This window comes from Somniosus microcephalus, chromosome 2 (genome assembly GCF_052327205.1).
Source record: "Somniosus microcephalus isolate GS21.2 chromosome 2, FLI_Smic_1.0, whole genome shotgun sequence".
Taxonomy (NCBI): domain Eukaryota; kingdom Metazoa; phylum Chordata; class Chondrichthyes; order Squaliformes; family Somniosidae; genus Somniosus; species Somniosus microcephalus.
The window spans coordinates 135,182,247-135,205,216 of record NC_140988.1 but is presented as its reverse complement, the minus strand read 5'-3'; positions in this window follow the sequence as shown (position 1 = coordinate 135,205,216).

The window sequence follows — 22,970 nt, the reverse complement described above, 5'->3', positions numbered from 1 at the left end:
TCGTGATGTCAAGTCAAGCATGCAATGCCCCGGTAGTGCCCCAGACTGGATATCGAGTCGCACCCCTTGCCTTAGCACCTGCCGCTAGGAACAACAGGTAGAGGGGAACGTTTTCAAGTTGGGAAGGGGCTGGGGTAGCACTATTTAAAGGTGAACGCTTCCTGCCTTTATTTGTCAGCAAAATTTTTGGTTTTAACGCTGTCCTAAAGAGTTTTGGCCCTCAGTACCACTTGAGGTTCCCAAGCGCTGAGATCTTTCCCTGGGCCTATCCATTCGTGCTTCCAACACAATTGCTTTTGAGGTTTCTCCAAGCCGAGATTCAAGGCTGCAATGAGCAGGGAGTGGCTGGCCAGCAAGATGGCCCCTCCCCTTTAAGAACTGGATGCGCCAGTCTGTCTGGCTTCCATAGTATTGGCACCATTTGAGCTTCGGTAGCGTTCTGAGGTAGCGCCTCGCTCCCTGATATTTGCGCTTGAGGTGTGCAGCATCTGATTTAGCGCTCAAATCACCTACAGGGGCGATAGAAGGGAATTTTGCAGTTGAAGGCAATAATTAGTGTCAGGCGCTAAACTTTGTGACCGGCCGATATTAGCACCCCAAAATGGGTGATACCGAATCCCCCCCCCCCCCCCCCCAGTGTCTCCACTTCCGTCGGCAGCAAGTTCCAGGTCTTCGCCACTCGCTGCGTAAAAAAGTTTAGAAACATAGAAAAATAGGAGCAGGAGTAGGCCATTCGGCCCTTCGAGCCTGCTCCGCCATTCAATATGATAATGGCTGATCCCCTCTCTCAATACCATATTCCCGCTCTCCCCATATCCCTCGATGCCTTTTGTGTCTAGAAATCTATCTACTTCTTAAAATATATTCAGTGACTTGGCCTCCACAGCCTTCTGTAGTAGAGAACTCCACAGGTTCACCACCCTCTGAGTGAAGAAATTTTTCCTCATCAGTCCTAAATGTCCTACCCTGTATCCTGAGACTGTGACTGCTCATTCTAGACCCCCCAGCCAGAGGAAACATCCTCCCTGCACCCAGTCTGTCTAGCCCTGTTGGAATTTTATATGTTTCAATGAGATCCCCTCATTCTTCTAAACTCTAGTAAATACAGAAACAGAAAATGCTGGAAAAACTCAGCAGGCCAGGCAACATACGTGGAGAGAGAAATAGAGTCAACGTTTCGGGTCGAAACCCTTCTACAGAACTGAGAGAAAAGGCAGGAAATGAAACAAAAGGCAGTTTGGGGGGCTGGGAAATGGGGGAGGGGATGAAAGAGACATTAAGAGATACTCAAGGTGAGACGAGATGGTAATAGGACAGGGAAAGAAACAGACAATGGCTCTAGATGAAGTGTGAAATGCGCCGGCAGAGTGAAAGACAGCTGCCATGTGGGAGAGAAAGGAAAAAAAGGAAAAGTCACAAACCAAAAGTGTGGATAAAAAATATAAAAATATAATAGGGGCCGAGGTTATGATCAGAAGTTGTTGAACTCGATACGGAGTCCGGAAGGCTGTAAAGTGCCTAATCGGAAGATGAGGTGCTGTTCCTCAAGTTTACGGTGAGCTTCCATGGAACAATGCAAGAGGCCGAGGACGGTGAGGTCTGAGTGGGAATGGGGTGGTGAATTGAAATGACAGGCGACCGGAAGCTCGGGGTCACCCTTACGGACTGAACGGGGGTGTTCTGCAAAGCGGTCACCCAATCTGCGTTTGGTCTCCCCAATGTAGAGGAGACCACATCGTGAGCAGCGAATACAGTATACTAGATTGCAAGAAGTACAAGTAAATCGCTGTTTCACCTGGAAGGGGTGTTTGGGGCCCTGGACAGTGGGCAGGGGGGGGGGGGGGGGGGAGGTATATGGGCAGGTGTTGCATCTCCTGCACTTGCACGGGAAGGTGCCGGGCAAAGGGGAAGGGGTGCTGAGGGTGATAGAGGAGTGGACTAGGGTGTCTTGGAGGGAGCGGTCCCTACAGAATGCTGAAGGGGGAGGGGAGGGGAAGATGAGTTTGGTGGTGGGATCACATTGGAGGTGGCAGAAAATGACCCATTGAATGTGAAGGCTGGTGGGGTAAAAGGTGAGGACAAGGAGAATGCTATCGTGGTTCCAGGAGGGAGGAGCAGGGGTGAGGGCAGAGGTGCGGGAGGTAGAACAGACCCGGTCAAGGGCCGTGTCAACCACAGTAGAGGGGAATCCTCGGTTGAGGAAAAAGGAAGACATGTCGGAAGCACTGGTATGGAGGGTGGCATCGTCAGCAGATGCGGCGGAGACAGAGAAACTGGGAGAACGGAATAGAGTCCTTACAGGAGGCAGGGTGGGAGGAAGTGTAGTCCAGGCAGCTGTGGGAGTCAGTGGGCTTATAGTGAATGTTAGTCAATAACCTATCCCCAGAGATGGAGACGGAGGAGTCGAGGAAGGGAAGGGAAGAGTCGGAGATGGACCATGTGAAGGTGAGGGAAAGGTGGAAATTGGAGGCAAAGTGAATGAAATTGTCTATTCAGTTCTAGTGAATACAGGCCTAGTTGACCCAATCTCTCCACATACAACAGTCCTGCCACCCAGGAATCAGTCTGGTGAACCTTCGCTGCTCTCCCTCTATGGCAAGTATATCCTTTCTTAGGTAAGGAGACCAAAACTGCACACACTACTCCAGGTGTAATCTCACCAAGGCCCTGTACAACTGTAGTAAGGCATCCTTGCTCCTGTACTCAAATCCCCTTGCAATGAAGGCCAACATACCATTTGCCTTCCTAACTGCTTGCTGCACCTGCATGTTTGCTTTCAGTGACTGGTGTACAAGGACACCCAGGTCCGTTTGTACATCAGCATTTCCCAATCTAGCACCATTTAAATAATAATCTACCTTTCTGTTTTTCCTACCGAAGTGGATAACTTTACATTGATCCACGTTATACTGCATCTGCCATGTATTTGCCCACTCACCCAACTTGTCTAAATCGCCTTGAAGCCTCTTTGTATCCTCCTCACAACTCACAATCCCACCTAGTTTCGTGTCTGTCAGGGTTGGGGAGCCACGGGGTCGTGTAGCTACAGGGCCGTGCTCGCCGGGCAAGGTAGGTTCTGGACCCAAGTGCAGAAACCAGGCTAGAGGCAGGTATACAATCTTAAGGAACAGTACTTTATTCATTACTTAACTAGATTCATACAAGGAACACAACAATAAACATAGAACTCGAGACAGGAACACCACATCATACATAGAACTCGAGAGAAGAACAATATACATAGAACTCGAGACAAGTTACAAAATGGCTAGTCAAGAATAGGAACTCAGGACAGCTTCCATGAGGCAACATACTTGTCCATACTGAGCTGGGATAAGCTTACCACAAGCGCAACCAGCTTACCGAGACGAGACTCGAGACAAGCTATCATGAGGGGCTGCCGCAGGGGTAGCAGGCTTCTCAATAGAGCTCAAGACAAGTGCCAGCATGGCAACATGCCAGTCCAGACCAGCACCTTATCAAGACTAAGAAACAAGGACACAGACTTAGTTACATCTTAAATACAGAACTCAAGAGAGCCATGGCAACCAGCTAGTCAAAGCCAGGAGCCACAGAACGGCGGCTAGTCCCCGGATTCCCCGGTAAGGACTGAGCAAGGAAGGGAGCAACCACAGAACTTATATACCAAGAAAACCAGGTTCAACCCATGAACGGCTAACAGGCCGTTAAGAATTAACACAGGAGGCTAGGAACAATTAACAAAAGGCTAGAGCCAAAACAAGTGAAGGTGCCATCTAGAGGCTAGAGAAGGAACTGACTGGCACCATCACAGGACCACCCCCCTAGGAACGGCTCCTGACGTTCCAAACACAGGGCTCGAAGAAACAAACACAGGGCTCGAAATAACACAGGGCTCGAGAGGCACAGGGGGGCTCGAGAGACAACAGGGGGACTCGAGAGACAACAGGGGGGCTCGAGAGACAACAGGGGGGGCTCGAGAGACAACAGGGGGGGCTCGAGAGACAACAGGGGGGGCTCGAGAGACAACAGGGGGGCTCGAGAGACAACAGGGGGGCTCGAGAGACAACAGGGGGCTCGAGAGACAACAGGGGGCTCGAGAGACAACAGGGGGGGCTCGAGAGACAACAGGGGGTCTCGAGAGACAACGGGGGGGCTCGAGAGACAACGGGGGGGCTCGAGAGACAACGGGGGGGCTCGAGAGACAACAGGGGGGCTCGAGAGACAACAGGGGGGCTCGAGAGACAACAGGGGGGCTCGAGAGACAACAGGGGGGCTCGAGAGACAACAGGGGGGCTCGAGAGACAACAGGGGGGCTCGAGAGACAACAGGGGGGCTCGAGAGACAACAGGGGGGCTCGAGAGACAACAGGGGGGCTCGAGAGACAACGGGGGGCTCGAGAGACAACAGGGGGGCTCGAGAGACAACAGGGGGGCTCGAGAGACAACAGGGGGGCTCGAGAGACAACAGGGGGGCTCGAGAGACAACAGGAGGGCTCGAGAGACAACAGGAGGGCTCGAGAGACAACAGGAGGGCTCGAGAGACAACAGGAGGGCTCGAGAGACAACAGGAGGGCTCGAGAGGCAACAGGAGGGCTCGAGAGACAACAGGAGGGCTCGAGAGACAACAGGAGGGCTCGAGAGACAACAGGAGGGCTCGAGAGACAACAGGAGGGCTCGAGAGACAACAGGAGGGCTCGAGAGGCAACAGGAGGGCTCGAGAGACAACAGGAGGGCTCGAGAGACAACAGGAGGGCTCGAGAGACAACAGGGCTCGAGAGACAACAGGGCTCGAGAGGCAACAGGGCTCGAGAGGCACTGGGCTCGAGAGGCACTGGACTCGAGAGGCAACAGGGCTCGAGAGGCAACAGGGCTCGAGAGACAACAGGGCTCGAGAGACAACAGGGCTCGAGAGACAACAGGGCTCGAGAGACAACAGGGCTCGAGAGACAACAGGGCTCGAGAGACAACAGGGCTCGAGAGACAACAGGGCTCGAGAGACAACAGGGCTCGAGAGGCACTGGGCTCGAGAGGCACTGGACTCGAGAGGCACTGGGCTCGAAATACACTGGGCGCTAATACACTGGGCGCTAACACACAGGGTGCTAACACACAGGGCGCTAACACACAGGGCGCTCTTGTCCAGGGGGGCTTGAGAGCTTAATTGTCCAGGAGAACTCAAGAATGTCTTATCCAGTAGAGCTCGAAAGTTTCATTTATCCAGAAGAACTCGAAAGTATTCCTATCCAGGAGGGCTCAAAAGTATCTTATCCAGGACAGCTCGAAAATTAACTTGTCCAGGAGAACTCAAAGGTATCCAATCCAGGAGAGCTCAAAGGTTGTCTTGTCCAGGACAGCTCGAAAATTCAGCTTATCCAGGCGAACTCGAGAGTCTATACGATCCAGAAGAACTCGAAAGTTTAACCTGTCCAGAAGAGCTTGAAACCTTAATTTGCCCAGAAGAACTTGAAAGTCTCTCTTTTGTAGGAGAATTTGGAAGCTTAACACAATAAAGGTCCAAAAAACTTGAAAGTTCACTTGAATTTAACATAGGCGACTCGAAAATTTACTCGAAAATTTAACACAGAAGACTTGAAAGTCCACTCGAAAATTTAACACTGAGGAGGTCTTCCTCCTAGGGGACTTGAGAATTAAACACAGAAACACAGGGGGAAGTCCACTTCCTAGGAGGCCAAACATTGCCCAAGAGTGCTCAAGAGTCTATCAATACAAAATAGGACAACTTGAAGGCTTAATTTGCCCAGGAAAAACTTGAAAACCTAACTTTGCTAGAAGAACTTGAAATCTTAATTTGCCCAGGAGAACTTGAAACCCTAACTTTTTCTAGGAGAACTTGAAATCTTAATTTGCCCAGGAGAACTTGAAAACCTAACTTTTCTAGGAGAGCTTGAAATCTTAATTTGCCCAGGAGACTGAGAGTTAACTTGAAAGTTTAACACAACGGGAGGCCCAGGAAGCTTGAGAATTTACTTGGGGGTCTAACAGTAGAGGCCCAAGAAGCTTGAGAGTTGACTTGGGGGTCTAACAGTAGAGGCCCAAGAAACTTGAGGTTGACTTGAAAATTTAACACAACAAAGGCCCAGGAGACTTGAAAGTTTACTTGAAATTTTAACACAAGAGACTTGAAAATTCACTCAAAAATTTAACACCGGAGGCTCGAAAATTCACTCGAAAATTTAACACAAGACTTGAAGGTACACTTGAAAACTTAACACAGTGGGGGTCTCCTTCCTAGGAGAACCGCATATTGCCCAAGAAAACTCGAAAATTAACTCGAGAGTTTCAAACCTTAGCCGGTTGGTTTCTACTGGGTCCATGTATGGCTCAGTCCTACTGTCAGGGTTGGGGAGCCACGGGGCCGTGTAGATACGGGGCCGTGCTCGCCGGGCAAGGTAGGTTCTGGACCCAAGTGCAGAAACCAGGCTAGAGGCAGGTATACAATCTTAAGGAACAGTACTTTATTCATTACTTAACTAGATTCATACAAGGAACACAACAATAAACATAGAACTCGAGACAGGAACACCACATCATACATAGAACTCGAGAGAAGAACAATATACATAGAACTCGAGACAAGTTACAAAACGGCTAGTCAAGAATAGGAACTCAGGACAGCTTCCATGAGGCAACATACTTGTCCATACTGAGCTGGGATAAGCTTACCACAAGCGCAACCAGCTTGCCGAGACGAGACTCGAGACAAGCTATCACGAGGGGCTGCCGCAGGGGTAACAGGCTTCTCAATAGAGCTCAAGACAAGCGCCAGCATGGCAACATGCCAGTCCAGACCAGCACCTTATCAAGACTAAGAAACAAGGACACAGACTTAGTTACATCTTAAATACAGAACTCGAGAGAACCATGGCAACCAGCTAGTCAAAGCCAGGAGCCACAGAACGGCGGCTAGTCCCCGGATTCCCCGGTAAGGACTGAGCAAGGAAGGGAGCAACCACAGAACTTATATACCAAGAAAACCAGGTGCAACCCATGAACGGCTAACAGGCCGTTAAGAATTAACACAGGAGGCTAGGAACAATTAACAAAAGGCTAGAGCCAAAACAAGTGAAGGTGCCATCTAGAGGCTAGAGAAGGAACTGACTGGCACCATCACAGTGTCATCAGCAAACTTGGAAATATTACATTTGGTTCCCTCATCCAAATCACTGATATATATTGTGAATAGCTAGGGCCCAAGCACTGATCCCTGCGGTACCCCACTAGTCACCGCCTGCCAACACAAAAAAGATCCATTTATTCCTACTCTCTGTTTCCTGTCTGTTAACAAATTTTCAATCCATGCCAGCATATTACCCCCAATCCCATGTGCTTTAATTTTGCACACTAACCTCTTATGTGGGACTATATCAAAGGCCTTCTGAAAATCCAAATACACCACATCCACTGGTTCTCCCTTGTCTATTCTATCAGTTACATCCTCAAAAAACTCCAGTAGGTTTGTCAAACACGATTTCCCTTTCATAAATCCATGTTGACTTTGTCTAATCCCGTTGATATTTTCTAAGTGACCTGTTATCACATCCTTTATAGTAGACTCTAGCATTTTCCCTACTATTGATGTTAGGCTAACTGATCTGTAGTTCCCAGTTTTCTCTCTCCCTCCTTTTTTAAATAGTGGGGTTATATTTACCACCCTCCAATCTGCAGGAGCTGTTCCATAATCTATAGAATTTTGGATGATGGCAACCAATGTATCCACTATTTCTATGGCTACCTCTTTTAGTACTCTGGGATGTAGATCATCAGGCCCTGGGGATTTATCAGATTTCAGTCCCACTAATTTCTCCAGCACTATTTTTTTTAATTAATACTAATTTCCTTTAATTCCTCCTTCTCACTAGACCCTTGGTTCCCTAGCATTTCTGGGAAGTTATTGGTGTCCTCTTACATGAAGACAGAACCAAAGTATTTGGTTAATTGCTCTGCCATTTCCTTGTTCCCCATTATAAGTCTCCTGTTTCTGACTGTAAGGGACCTACATTTGTCTTCACTAATCTTTGTTTTTATATACTTGTAGACGCTTTTACAATCCATTTTTATGTGCCTTGCAATTTTACTCATACTCTATTTTTTCCCCTCTTAGTCCTTTTTTGCTGAACTCTAACCTGTTCCCAATCCTGAGGCTTGCTACTTTTTCTGGCAACTTTATATGACTCCTCTTTGGATCTAATACTATCCTCAATTTCTTTTGTTAGCCATGGTTGGGCCACTTTTTGTGTTTTTGCACCAGAAAGGAATGTATAACTGTTGCAATTCATGCATTCGTTCCTTAAATGTTAGCCATTGCCTATCCACCGTCATGCTTTTTAATGATGCTCCCCAATCTATCATAGCCAACTCACTCCTCATACCATTATAGTTTCTTTTGTTTAGATTTAGTACCCTAGTTTCAGATTGGACTGCTTTACTTTCCATTTTAATGAAGAATTCTATCATGTTATGGTTACTCTTCCCTAAAGGACCCCGCACAATAAGATTTTTAATTAACCCCTTCTCATTGCACAATACTCAATCTAGGATAGCCTGTTCCCTAGCTGGCTCCTTAACGTACTGCTCTAAAAAACACCATCTCGTACACACTCCAGGAATTCATCCTCCATAGTCTTATTGCTAATTTGGTTTGTCCGGTCTATGTAAATTAAAGTCACCCATGATTACTGTAGTACCCTTGTTACATGCATCTCTAATTTCCTGTTTGATGCCATCCCCTACATTACTACTACTGTTTGGAAGCCTATAGACAACTCCCACCAATGTTTTCTGTCCCTTGGTGCTTCTTAGCTCCACCCAGACTGATTCTACATCTTGATTTTCTGAGCCAATATCCTTTCTCACTATTGCTCTGACTTCATCCTTTACTAACAAGGCCACCCACCTCCTTTTCCTTTTCGCCTGTCCTTCCTAAATATCGAATATTCAACTCCCAGCCTTGGTCACCCTGCAGCCATATCTCCATAATCGCAATTATATCGTATCTGTTTACATCTATTTGTGCTGTTAATTCATCTACCATATTGCGAATGCTTCATGCATTCAGATACAGTGGGCAGGATTTTCGTTGGGCCGTGGAGGCGGGGTTGGAGGCATGTGGGGGTTAAGATCTCGAAATCGGGGACATGAACCCATCCCGCCCCCAACCCGCCTCCATGCCAGTTTCAAAGGAGGCGGATACCTGACCTGTGCTGGGACCCGCCTCCCCGAGGTGGGAAGGGGATTAGTGCCAATGAACTGCCTGTTAACAGGTGGTTAACAGGCAGTTTTTAGCCTAATCCCTATTTTTATTGCTGAATTGTGGGATTCCCATCGGTTCCAAACCACGGCAAGTTAGCGAGACGGACCGCCGGGCTGAAGGGTTCGAAATGTCCGGTGTTCAGGTGAGTGATGGGTGCATGAGTTCAGAGGTAACTGTGTTTGGTGTGTGTAAAGTGTTTAAAGTAGTTTTACTTACATTTACTTACCTTTACAGCCTTCCTTCCTTCCTTCAGGTCTTGGGAGTCCCTCATCTCACCGGCACAGAAAGCAGAATGGCCGCGAGCTGTCAAAAGTTGCAGCATTCAGCTTTCTGTTCTGGAGAGATCTCTAAATCAGCCTGAGAGGAAGGAATTAACTTGGAGTACAGATTGTCAGTGCTTGACAGCTTCAAACAGCTGTCAAACACTGATATTTCATCCATCAAAAGCTTTTGACAGATGAAATGTCAATCTGTGACATCACCTGTTGCTGGGTGGCCCTTAACTGGCCTGCTGAGCTCGCTGGGTGGGCTCAACAAGGTCAATCAAGTGAAAATCACATGGGTTAGCCACAACTCGATGGAGGCAGGACTACAACCCTGAAAGTTGTAGTCCTGCCTCCTCAATCAAAAGCCAGCCCAGTGCCTTTAGATTTGTCTTTAACATTTTTAGACATCTTAATATTTTTATACAATGGCCCCATTTGTCTTATTACCATTTTTTCTTACCCGGACTCCATTCGTTAGGGCACTCCTTTGTTTGTACGCACTGTCCCTTCCTGACACAATCTGGTTATCCTTATCCCAATCACTTTCCTGCACTGTTTCCTTGTCTTTTCTCTTTAGCATTCTAGATTTCTCTCCACTAGGACCCTCCCCCTCATTTAGTTTACAGCCCTATCTACCTCCCTAGTTATGCGATTCGCTAGAACTCTGGTCCCAGCATGGTTCAGGTGTAGTCCATCCCAACGGAACAGCTTTCTCCTTCCCCAAAACTGGTGCCCGTGCCCCACAAATCGAAACCCACTTCTCCCACACCAATCTTTGAGCCACGCATTCATCTCCCTGATCTTATTGACCCAATGCCAATTTGCTCATGGCTCCAGAGATTATGACCTTTGTGGTTTTGCTTTTTAATTTAGTCTCTAGCTGCTCAAACTCTCTCAGCAGAACCTCTTTCTTTGCCCTACCTATGTCATTGCTACCTATGTGGACCACGACAACTGGATCCTCCCCCTGCCACTCCAAGTTCTTCTCCAGCCCGGAGATGTCCTTTACCCTGGCACCGGGTAGGCAACATAGTCTTCGGGACTCATGCACTTGGCTGCAGAGAACAGTGTCTATCCCCCTAACTATACTGTCACCTACTACAACCACCTTCATTTTCACTCCCCCCACTTGATTGGCTTCCTGTACCATGGTGCCAAGGTCAGTTTGCTCATCTTCCCCACTGTTCCCACACTAGTCCACAAGGTTTGCAAGAACCTCAAATCTATTGGCCAAGTGCAGGGACTGAGGCTCCTGCAATACTACCTCCTGGATGCCCGTACCTGCCTCACTCGCAGTCACACCCTCCTGTCCCTGACCATGTGTCAATTCTAAAGTATTTAATCTAAGGGGTGTGGCTGCCTCCTGGAGCAAAAGGTCCAGGTAACTTTCTCCCTCCCTGATGTCTCGCAATGGCTGCAGCTCAGACTCCAGCTCCTCAACTCAGAGCCGAAGTTCCTTGAGCCACAGACACTTACCACAGATGTAGTCACCTTGAACAAAAATGTCCACAAGCTCCCACATATTGCAACAGCAACACATCCTCTTCTGCAATTATTTTATTTGTTGAATTAATTAGTTTAGAATTAATCAAATTATTTACCTCATTTAGTTTATTAAATTAAGTTTAGTTTTTAAAATTTAGTTATATGTTATCTTAAAACTTAGCCCACAGTCACTACTAATCACTTACCTGCCTTACATAAGAACATAAGAACATAAGAAATAGGAGCAGGAGTAGGCCAATCGGCCCCTCGAGCCTGCTCCGCCATTCAATAAGATCATGGCTGATCTGATCCTAACCGCCAATCCACTATCACAGAACCATCTCCTGAATCTAACAGAATTAGACACACGAAATAGGAGCAGGATCAGGCTACACGGCCCCTGGGCCCGCTCCGCTACCCACAGGGCCATGACCGATCCGAACCTAGACTCATGTCCAAATTCCTGCCCGCTCCCCGTAACCTTTAATTCCCTTTACTTCTAGGAAACTGTCTATTTCTGTTTTAAATTTATGTAATGATGTAGCTTCTACAGCTTTTTGGGGCAGCATATTCCATGGACCTACCACCCTCTGAGTGAAGTAGTTCCTCCTCATCTCAGTTTTGAAAGAGCAGCCCCTTATTCTAAGACTATGCCCCCTAGTTCTAGTTTCACCCATCATCGGGAACATCCTCCCCGCATCCACCCGATCCAACCTCTTCACAATCTTATATGTTTCAATAAGATCGCCTCTCATTCTTCTGAACTCCAATGAGTAGAGTCCCAATCTACTCAACCTCTCCTCATATGTCCATCCCCTCATCCCCGGGATTAACCGAGTGAACCTTCTTTGTACTGACTCGAGAGCAAGTATGTCCTTTCTTAAGTATGGACACCAAAACTGTATGCAGTATTCCAGGTGCGGTCTCACCAATACCTTGTACAACTGAAGCAATACCTCCCTATTTTTAAATTCTATCCCCCTAGCAATGAAAGCCAACATTCCATTGGCCTTCTTAATCACTTGCTGCACCTGCATACTAACCTTTTGAGTTTCGTGCACCAGGACCCCCAGATCCCTTTGTACTTCAGTACTTTCCAGTTTCTTGCCATTAAGATAATAACTTGCTCTACGATTTTTCCTGCCAAAGTGCATAACCTCACACTTTCCAGCATTGTATTCCATCTGCCAAATCTCTGCCCACTTACTTAGCCTGTCGATGTCCCCTTGCAGGTTTTTTATGTCCTCCTCACTCACTACTTTCCCTCCCATCTTAGTATCATCTGCAAACTTTGATATGTTACTCGGTCCCCTCCTCCAAATCATTAATATATAGATTGTAAAGAGTTGGGGACCCAGCACTGACCCCTGCGGAACACCACTAGTTACTGATTGCCAGTCTGAGAATGAACCATTTATCCCAACTCTCTGCCTTCTGTTAGATAGCCAATCCTCTATCCATGCCAGAATATTACCCCCAATCCCGTGATTTTTTATCTTAAGCAATAATCTTGTGTGGCACCTTGTCAAATGTCTTTTGGAAGTCTAAATGCACTACGTCCACTGGTTCCCCTTTATCCACCCTATATGTTACTTCCTCAAAGAACTCCAGCAAATTTGTCAAACATGACTTCCCCTTCATAAAACCATGCTGACTTTGTCCTATTAAATTATGATTATCCAAATGTCCTGTTACTGTCTCCTTAATAATGGACTCCATAATTTTACCTACCACAGATGTTAGGCTAACCGGTCTATAGTTTCCAGCCTTCTGTCTACTGCCCTTTTTAAATAAGGGTGTTACATTAGCAGTTTTCCAGTCTGCTGGGACCTTTGCCGAGTCCAGGGAGTTTTGGAAAATTATTACCAATGCATCCACAATCCCTACCGCCACTTCCCTCAAGACCCTAGGATGTAAGCCATCAGGTCCAGGTGATTTATCCGCCTTGAGTCCCATTATTTTACCGAGTACCACTTCCTCAGTGATTTTGATCGTGTTTAGCTCCTCCCCCCCTTTAGCCCCCTGTTTGTCCAGTGTTGGGATATTCTTAGCGTCTTCTACTGTAAAGACTGATGTAAAATATTCATTCAGTGTTTTTGCCAACTCCATATTTCCCACCATTAATTTCCCGGTCTCATCCTCTAAGGGACCAACATTTACTTTAGCCACCCTTTTTCTTTTTATATAACTATAAAAACTCTTACTATCTGTTTTTATATTTTTTGCTAATTTACTTTCATAATCTATCTTCCCTTTCTTGATCAATCTTTTTGTTATTTTTTGCTGTCTTTTAAAGACTTCCCAATCCTCCATCCTCCCACTAGATTTGGCTACCTTATATGCCCTTGTTTTTAGTTGAATACTATCCTTAATTTCTTTACTTAGCCATGGATGGCTGTCTTTTCTTTTACACCCTTTTCTTCTCAGTGGAATATATATTTTTTGGAAGTTGTAAAATAACTCCTTAAATGTACACCACTGATCATGTATCGTCTTACCCTTTAATCTATTTTCCCAATCCACTCCACTCAATTCTGCTCTCATACCTTCATAGTCTCCTTTATTCAAGCTTAGCATGCTTGTTTGAGATCCAACCTTCTCACCCTCTAATTGAATATGGAATTCAACCATGTTATGGTCACTCATTCCAAGGGGATCCTTTACTAGGACATTTTTAATTAATCCCATCTCGTTACACAGGACCAGATCTAAGGTTGCTTGCCCCCTGGTCGGTTCAGTTACATCCTGCTCAAGAAACCCATCCCTAATACACTCAATGAACTCATCCTCAAGGCAGCCCTGCCCAATTTGATTTGTCCAATTAATATGAGAGTTAAAATCCCCCATAATTATAGATGTTCCCTTATTACAAGCCTCAACTATTTCCTGATTGATACTCCGTCCAACAGAGTTGCCACTGTTCGGAGGCCTATAGACTACGCCCACTAGTGTTTTTTTCCCCTTATTATTCCTTATCTCCACCCAAACTGTTTCATTATCCGGATCTTTTGACCCAATATCATTTCTCTGTATTACAGTGATTCCTTCCTTTATTAACATAGCCACCCCACCTCCCCTTCCTTCCTGCCTGTCCTTCCTGATCGTTAAATAACCTGGTATGTTTAATTCCCAGGCATTGTCACCCTGCAGCCATGTTTCTGTAATGGCCACAAGATCATACCCATATGTAGTTATTTGTGCCATTAACTCATCTATTTTGTTATGAATGCTACGTGCATTCAGATAGAGAACTTTCAAAGATGTTTTGTGACACTTAGTTCCTGCTTTTGCCCTTTTTATTACTTTACCTTTTACTCCATACCTTCTGCCCCTTCCTGACATGCTCTGGTTTTTAATTTCCCCACTGCTACCTAAGTCTATGACCTTCTCTGTTGTCATTTTTATTATTTGCTCTCTAGGAACCTCCCCCCCACTAGTTAGTTTAAAGCCCTCTCTACAGCCCTAGTTATATGATCCACCAGGACGCTAGTCCCAGCACTGGCCAAGTGAAGCCCGTCCCAACGGAACAGCTCCCTCCTGCCCCAGTACTGGTGCCAGTGTCCCAGGAAGCAAAACCCATTTCTCCCACACCAGTCTTTGAGCCACGCATTTAACTCTCTAATTTTATTTGTCCTAGCCAAATTCGCTCGTGGCTCAGGTAATAATCCAGAGATTATTACCCTTGTGGTTCTGCTTTTTAATTTGGCCCCTAGCTGCTCAAACTCCCTCAGCAGAACCTCCTTCCTTGTCCTATCTATGTCATTGGTACCAACATGGACCACGACAACTGGATCCTCCCCCTCCCACTCCAAGTTTCTCTCCAGTCCAGAGGCGATGTCCTTAACCCTGGCACCGGGCAGGCAACACAGCCTTCGGGACTCTCGCTCTCGGCTGCAAAGAACTCTATCTATCCCCCTAACGATACTATCCCCTACCACTACAACATTTCTTTTAACTCCCCCCGCTTGAATGGCCCCCCGCTCCACGGTGCTGTGGCCAGGTTGCTCATCCTCCCTGCAGTCCCTGCTCCTGTCCCCACAGGGAGTAAGAGCCTCGAACCTGTTGGACAAGTTCAAGGGCTGCGGCTCCTCCAACACTACCTCCTGGGTCCCCGTACCTGCCTCACTTCTAGTCACACCATCCTGACCCTGGCCACGGACTACATCTGAATTAATTAATCTAATTGGAGTGACTACCTCGTGATACACAGAGTCCAGGTAACTCTCCCCCTCCCTGATGTGTCTCAGTGTTTGAAGCTCGGACTCCAGCTCTTCAACACGGAGCCGGAGTTCCTCGAGCAGCCAACACTTACTGCAAATGTGATCACTGTGAGCATCAATGGTGTTCACCAGCTCCCACATATTGCAGCAGCAACACATCGCCTGATCTCCCATTCTATGTAATTAATTAAATTTATTAATATTATTCTTAAATATCCTCTGCCCCGATTCTAGATGGTGAATATCACACCTTAGAACTATAAACCAAAGAGATTTAAGCTTAAAAGGGAGAAATACTCACCAACCAATCACTTACCCGCTTTCTGGTGACGTCACACTTGGATTACTTTTTACCTCTCTCCTTCCAGACTGGAGACTGGAGACGGTACACCTTACCTGGTCTCTGGGGCTTTTATACCCCGCACTGCCGGTCAGGATTCCCGCCGACGCTGTGAGGCCTTACCTGGTCTCTGGGGCTTCTATAGCCCCGCTCTGCCGCTCAGGATTCCCGCCGACACTGTGAGGCCTTACCTGGTCTCTGGGGCTTTTATACCCCGCACTGCCGGTCAGGATTCCCGCCGACGCTGTGAGACCTTACCTGGTCTCTGGGGCTTTTATACCCCGCACTGCCGGTCAGGATTCCCGCCGACGCTGTGAGGCCTTACCTGGTCTCTGGGGCTTCTATAGCCCCGCTCTGCCGCTCAGGATTCCCGCCGACGCTGTGAGGCCTTACCTGGTCTCTGGGGCTTCTATAGCCCCGCTCTGCCGCTCAGGATTCCCGCCGACGTACTGAGGTTTTACCTGGTCTCTGGGGCTTTTATAGCCCCGCTCTGCCGCTCAGGTTTCCTGCCGACGCTGTGAGGCCTTACCTGGTCTCTGGGGCCTTTTATAGCCCCGCTCTGCTGCTCAGGATTCCCGCCGACGTACTGAGGTCTTACCTGGTCTCTGGGGACTTTTATAGCCCCGCTCTGCCGCTCAGGATTCCCGCCGATTACCTGTAACATCACACTGCCGTTTTCTCTTGTTGATGCAGGTGTTGCTGCTTTTATTCCCACTCTCGAGTCTCGGTCTGCTCCCACTCAGGTCTGCCGCCACTCTGCGGGAGAAGTTAAGAAAAGCAAGCACCTCCTTCCCCCATTTCACCAAACACCCACACATACCAAACTCACAGTTGTTCACTCTGTGCTGGCTGCACTCACAGACCCCTGTATTTATACTGTTTGTGACTCAGATGAGTCACCACTGCTTTGCTACTGTTTCAGGAACCAGTTTAATCCAGTTAGCTAATTAACTAACTACAGCAGCTCTCCAGCAGGAGAACTTGCTTGTTTGTCTCTGCTTAAGCCAGAAGAAACTTAAACATTTAAAGTTTAAATTTTAACTTAAACAGTTGATTTTACTTAAGAGCTACTAGCAATTAAAACTAGATTTTAAAAGAGATTAACCCTTCAAACTCCCACACTTACCAAACTCGCAGTTGTTCACTCTGTGCTGCTGCTGTTTCCTCACATTCCCCCTGTATCTCTTGCCCAAAACCGTAAATCTGTGTCCCCTAGTCCTTGTACCATCAACTAGTGTGAACAGCCTTTCCCTGTCTAGCCTTTCCAAATCCATCATAATCTTGTACACCTCTATCAAATCACCCCTCAACTTCCTTTGCTCTAATGAAAACAAATCCAGCTTCTCCAACTTGTCCTTGTAGCTAAGATCCCCCATCCTCGGAACCATTCTGGTAAACCTCCTCTGCATCCTCTCAAGGGCCTTCACATCCTTCCTAAAGTGTGGTGACCAGAACTGGACACAATACTCCAGTTGTGGCCTAACCAGCACTTTATAAAGGTTCAGCATAACTTCTCTACTTTTGTACTCAATACTTCTATTTATGAAGCTCAAGATCCCATATGCTTTGTTAACCACTCTCTCAATATGTCCTGCCACCTTCAGGGACCTATGCATATTAACTCCCAGGTCCCTCTGTCCCTGCACACTCTTTAAAACTGTGCCATTAAGTGTATATTGCCTCTCCCTGTTCCTTCTGCCAAAATGCATCACCTCACATTTCTCTGTATTAAATTCCATCTGCCACTTGTCTGCCCATTCTGCTAGCCTTTCTATGTCCTGTTGCAGTCGATTGGTATCATCATCACTGTTTGCTACACCCCCAAGTTTGGGGTCATCAGCAAATTTAGAAATTCTACTCTGTATTCCAATATCCAGGTCATTTATATATCAAAAAAAGCAGTGGCCCCAGCACTGACCCTTGGGGAACACCACTGTCTACCATTCTCCAATCTGAAAAACAGCTATTTACCACAACTCACTGTTTTCTGTCCTTAAGCCAATTCATATCTAAGCTGCCATGGACCCACCTATTACATGAGCCTCAATTTTGTTAACCAGCCTTCTATGTGGTACAAAAGCAAAATACTGCAGATGCTGGAAATCTGAAATAAAAACAGAAAATATTGGAAATACTCAGCAGGTCAGGCAGCATCTGTGGAGAGAGAAACAGAGTTAAAGTTTCAGGTCGATGACCCTTCGTCAGAACTGGAAAAAGCTGGAGATGTATCAGATTTTAAACAAGTGCAGGGGCAGGGAAAGGGGTGAGTGGAGGAAAAAACAAAAGGGAAGATCTGTGATAGGATAAAAGGCAGGAGAGATTAAGAGACATTGGGGGAAAAATTCAGTTGTTTGCGCCTCCCGTTAGCGCCTTAAGAGGGCGCTAATGGGGCACAAAGCAACTAGCGCCCTGGCACGGCGATGTTTGCGCCGCTCGCGAAATTAACTAGACATTTTTCGGCGGCGCTAAACACTACCGCCACGATCTCCTGCGCCAGCAGATCATGACGTCAGTCGAGTGCACAACGCCCCGGTAGCGCTCCGGACCGGATATTGAGTGGCGCCCCCTGCCTTACCGCATGCACTAGCAACGACAGGTTGAGGGGAGCATTTTGCAGTCAGAAAGGGACTGGGGGAGCACTATTTAAAGGCGACCGCTTCCTGCCTTTTTTTGTTGGTGACATTTTTGCACCACGCATTCTGAGAGAGAGAGAGAGACTTCTGGAGAGATTCAACGCTGTGTGAAGGAGTTTTGCATACTGAGCAGCACTTTGCAGGTTCATTTTGATTTGCCATTCCTAGCTTCGCCAGCGCTCTGAGGTAGCGCCTCGCTCCTCGGCCTTTGCGCCTTAAGACAGGTGTGAAGTGCCTGATTTAGCGCTCCAATCACCTCCAGGGGCGATAAAAGCCAAGTTTGCCGTCGGAGGTGATAATTAGCGGCAGGCGCTAAACTTTGCGCAGGGCCGATAATGGCGCACCAAACGGGGCGATACTGAATTTTTCCCCAATTAAGAGAGATTAAGAGATGGTGCAAGGCAAAAGGAGATGGTAATGGGGCAAGTTAAGAAACAAAAGATGGCTCATGATGAAGTGTAAATGGCACTGGCAGAATTAAAGACAGCTGCCATATGGTAGAGAGAGAAAAACAAATACATGGAAAAAAAAGGATAGGGGCAGAGGTAATGGTCTGAAATTGTTGAACTCTATATTGAGTCCAGAAGGCTGTAAAGTGCCTAATCGAAAGATGAGGTGCTGTTCCTCAAGCTAACGTTGAGCTTCATTGGAACAGTGTAAGAGGCCAAGGACGGTGAGGTCTGAGTGGGAGTGGAGCAGAGAATTAAAGTGACAGGCAATCGGAAGCTCGGGGTCACCCTTACGGACTGAATGGAGGTGTTCTGCAAAGCGGTCACCCAATCTGCATTTGGTCTCACCAATGTAGAGGAGACCGCAACGTGAGCAGCGAATACAGTATACTAAATTGCAAGAAGTACAAGTAAATCGCTGTTTCACCTGGAAGGAGTGTTTGGGGCCCTGGACAATGGGAAGGGTGGAGGTAAAATGGCATGTATTGCATCTCCTGCGCTTGCACGGGAAGGTGCCGAGCGAAGGGGAAGGGGTGTTGGGGGTGATAGAGGTGTGGACCAGGGTGTCGCGGAGGGAGTGGTCCCTTCGGAATGCTGAAAGGGGAGGTGAGGGGAAGATGTGTTTGGTGATGGGATCATGCTGGAGGTGGCGGAAATGGCGGAGGATGATCCGTTGAATGTGAAGGCTGGTGGGGTGAAAGGTGAGGACAAGGAGAACCTTATTGTGGTTCTGGGAGGGAGGGGAAGGGGTGAGAACAGAAGTGTGGGAAATAGAACGGATACGGTCAAGGGCCGTGTCAACCACAGTGGCTTCTATGTGGTACTTTGTCAAGCGTCTTCTGAAAATCCATGTAGACAACGTCCTTTGCATTCCCTTCATCAATCCTCCCTGTTACTTCATCAAAAAATTCCATTAGATTAGTCAAACATGATCTGCCTTTTACAAATCCATGTTGGCTCTCCTTAATTAGCTTAAACCTCTCCAAATGCCCGTTAATTTTTTCCTTGATTATTGTTTCTAAATCTTTACCCACCACTGATGTTAAACTGACTGGCCTGTAGTTACTAGGATTATCCTTACACCCTTTCTTGAATAATGGTGCCACTTTCCAATCCTCAGGCACCTCCCCCGCATCTAGGGAAGATTGGAAAATTATGGCAAGCCCTTCCGCTATCTCCTCCCCCAATTCCCTTAGCAACTTGGGATGCAAGCCATCTGGACCAGGCGACTTATCCACTCTAAGCATACCCAATCTTTCTAGTACATCCTGTCTATCAATTTTCACCCCTTCCATTGCTTCTAACTTTTCCACTTCTACCGATATTTTGTCAGCATCCACCTCCTTAGTAAACACCGATACAAAGTACTCATTGAATATTCTAGTCTTGCCCTGCGCCTCTACGCATATATCGCCTTCTTTGTCCCTAATATCCCCTCCCCACCTCTTACTACCCGCTTACTGTTTACATGCCAGAAGATTTTTGGGTTCCCTTTTTTTTTAACCGCCATTCTACTCTCATATTCTCTCTTTCCCAATCTTATTTTCCTCTTCACATCCCCTCTCAACTTATTGTATTTGGTCTGGTTCGCCCTTGAAGAATTCACCTAACATGCATCATATACCCTCTTTTTTTGTTTTGTCATCTTCGCTATCTCTCTCGCCATCCAAGGAGCCCTTGTTTTGGTTCCTTTACCCTTCCCTCTTGTTGGAATGTACCTAGCCTGTACTTGGAACAACTCCTCCTTAAAAATCACCCATTGTTCCCTTACAGTTTCTCCTGTCAGTCTTTGGTTCCATTTTACCCTGGCGAGATCCCTTCGCATCCCATTGAAGTTAGCCCTATTCCAGTTTAAAAGATCCACTCTAGATTGTTTCTTGCTCCTCTCCATTGCTAATTTAAATCTTATGATACGATGATCACTTGTACCCAAGTGTTCTCCCACAGACACTTGGTCGACCTGGACCACCTCATTCCCCAGCACCAGATCCAGCAATGCCCCCTTCCTAGTTGGGCTAAGAACATACTGGTCAAGGAAATTCTCCTGAACACATTCAGAAATTCCTCCCCTCCTTTCCCTTAACCCTAGCATTATCCCAATCGATATTTAGGCAATTAAAGTCCCCCAATATCGCCTCTCTATAGCTCTTGCTCTAGCTCTGCGATTTCCCTGCAGATTTGCTCCTCTACCTCCCTCTCACTATTTTGAGGCCTATAGAATACCCTCAATAGCGTGGTCATACCCTGTTTTGCTCCTCAACTCTAACCAAATGGATTCTGTCTTTGTCCCCTCAAGAACATCCTCCCTTTCCAACACTACAATGTCTTCCTTAATCAGCACTGCCACTCCACCTCCCTTTTTTCCTTCCCTATCTTTTCTGAACACCTTGTACCCTTGAATATTAAGTGCCCAGTCCTCGCCGTTTTTAAGCCACGTTTCGGTTATTGCCACAACATCATATTGCCACACGGATAATTGTGCTTGTAGCTCACCAACCTTATTCACCACTTTGTGTGTTTACATACATGCATTCTAAACCCATTTTTGAATTCTTCGTAATCTTTCTTAGTCTGCTCCTATCTAATATGGTACTACTCCCGCCTCTAGTACTACTTTCTTCTCTAGTACTATCCAACACACTCGCTCTTTTGTGCACCTTATTCATCTTTTCTACTCCTATATGCTGGTGTCCATCACCAAGAGTGGCTCGGTAGCACCAGCGCTGGCCGAGTCCTGATGGACATAACTGCCAGTCTGGGCCTGCGACAGGTAATGAGAGAACCATCACGAGGGAAAAACCTACTTGACCTCATCCTCACCAATCTACCTGTCGCAGATGCATCTGTCCATGACACAGAGGACACCCTCCATCATGTCGTGTGGCACTACCACCGTGCTAAATGGGATAGATTCAGAACAGATCTAGCAGCACAAAGAGTTTGACTCAAAACGTTGACTCTATTTCTCTCTCCACGGATGTTGCCTGGCATGCTGAGTTTTTCCAACATTTTCTGTTGTTATAGCAGCTCAAAACTGGGCATCCATGAGGTGCTGTGGGGCAGCAGCAGAATTGTATTCCACTACAATCTGTAATCTCATGGCCCGGCCAAGCTAATTTAAATGCTCCCCAACAGCACTAGCAAATCTCCCCGTGAGAATATATATTTTTTATTTAATTCGCTCATGGGATCTGGGCATCGCTGGCAAGGCCAGCTTTTATTGCCCATCCCTAGTTGCCCTTGAGAAGGTGGTGGTGAGCTGCCTTCTTGAACTGCTGCAGTCCGTGTGGTGAAGGTACTCCCACAGTGCTGTTAGGTAGGGAGTTCCAGGGTTTTGACCCAGCGATGATAAAGGATCGGCGATATACTTCTAAGTCAGGATGGTGTGTGACTTGGAGGGGAACTTGGAGGTGGTGGTGTTCCCATGCGCCTGCTGCCCTTGTCTTTCTAGGTGGAAGAGGTCGTGGGTTTGGGAGGTGCTTCTGAAGAAGCCTTGGCGAGTTGCTGCAGCGCATCTTGTAGATGGTACACACTGCAGCCACAGTACGCCAGTGGTGGAGGGAGTGAATGTTTAAGGTGGTGGATGGGGTGCCAATCAAACGGGCTACTTTGTCCTGGATGGTGTCGAGCTTCTTGAGTGTTGTTGCAGCTGCACTCATCCAGGCAAGTGGAGAGTATTCCATCACACTCCTTACTTGTGCCTTGTAGATGGTGGAAAGGCTTTGGGGAGTCAGGAGGTGAGACACTCACCGCAGAATACCTAGCCTCTGACCTGCTCTTGTTGCCATAGTATTTATGTGGCTGTTCCAGTTAAGTTTCTGGTCAATGGTGACCCCCATGATGTAGATGGTGGGGGATTCGGTGATGGTAATGCCATTGAAAGTCAAGGGGAGGTGGTTGGACTCTCGCTTGTTGGAGATAGTCATTGCCTGGCTCTTCTGTGGCGCAAATGTTACCTGCCACTTATCAGCCCAAGCCTGAACATCGTCCAGGTCTTGTTGCATGCGGGCATGGACTGCTTCATTATCTGAGGAGTTGTGAATGGTGCTGAACACTGTGCAGTCATCAGCGAACATCTCTATTTCTGACCTTATGTTGGAGGGAAGGTCATTGATGAAGCAGCTGAAGATGTTTGTGCCTAGGACACTGCCCTGAGAAACTCCTGCAGTGATGTCCTGGGGCTGTGATGATTGACCTTCAATCAAAACAACCATTTTCCTTTGTGCTAGGTATGACTCCAGCCAGTGGAGCATTTCCCCCCCCATTTCCATTGACTTCAGTTTTACTAGGGCTCCTTGATGCCACACTCGGTCAAATGCTGCCTT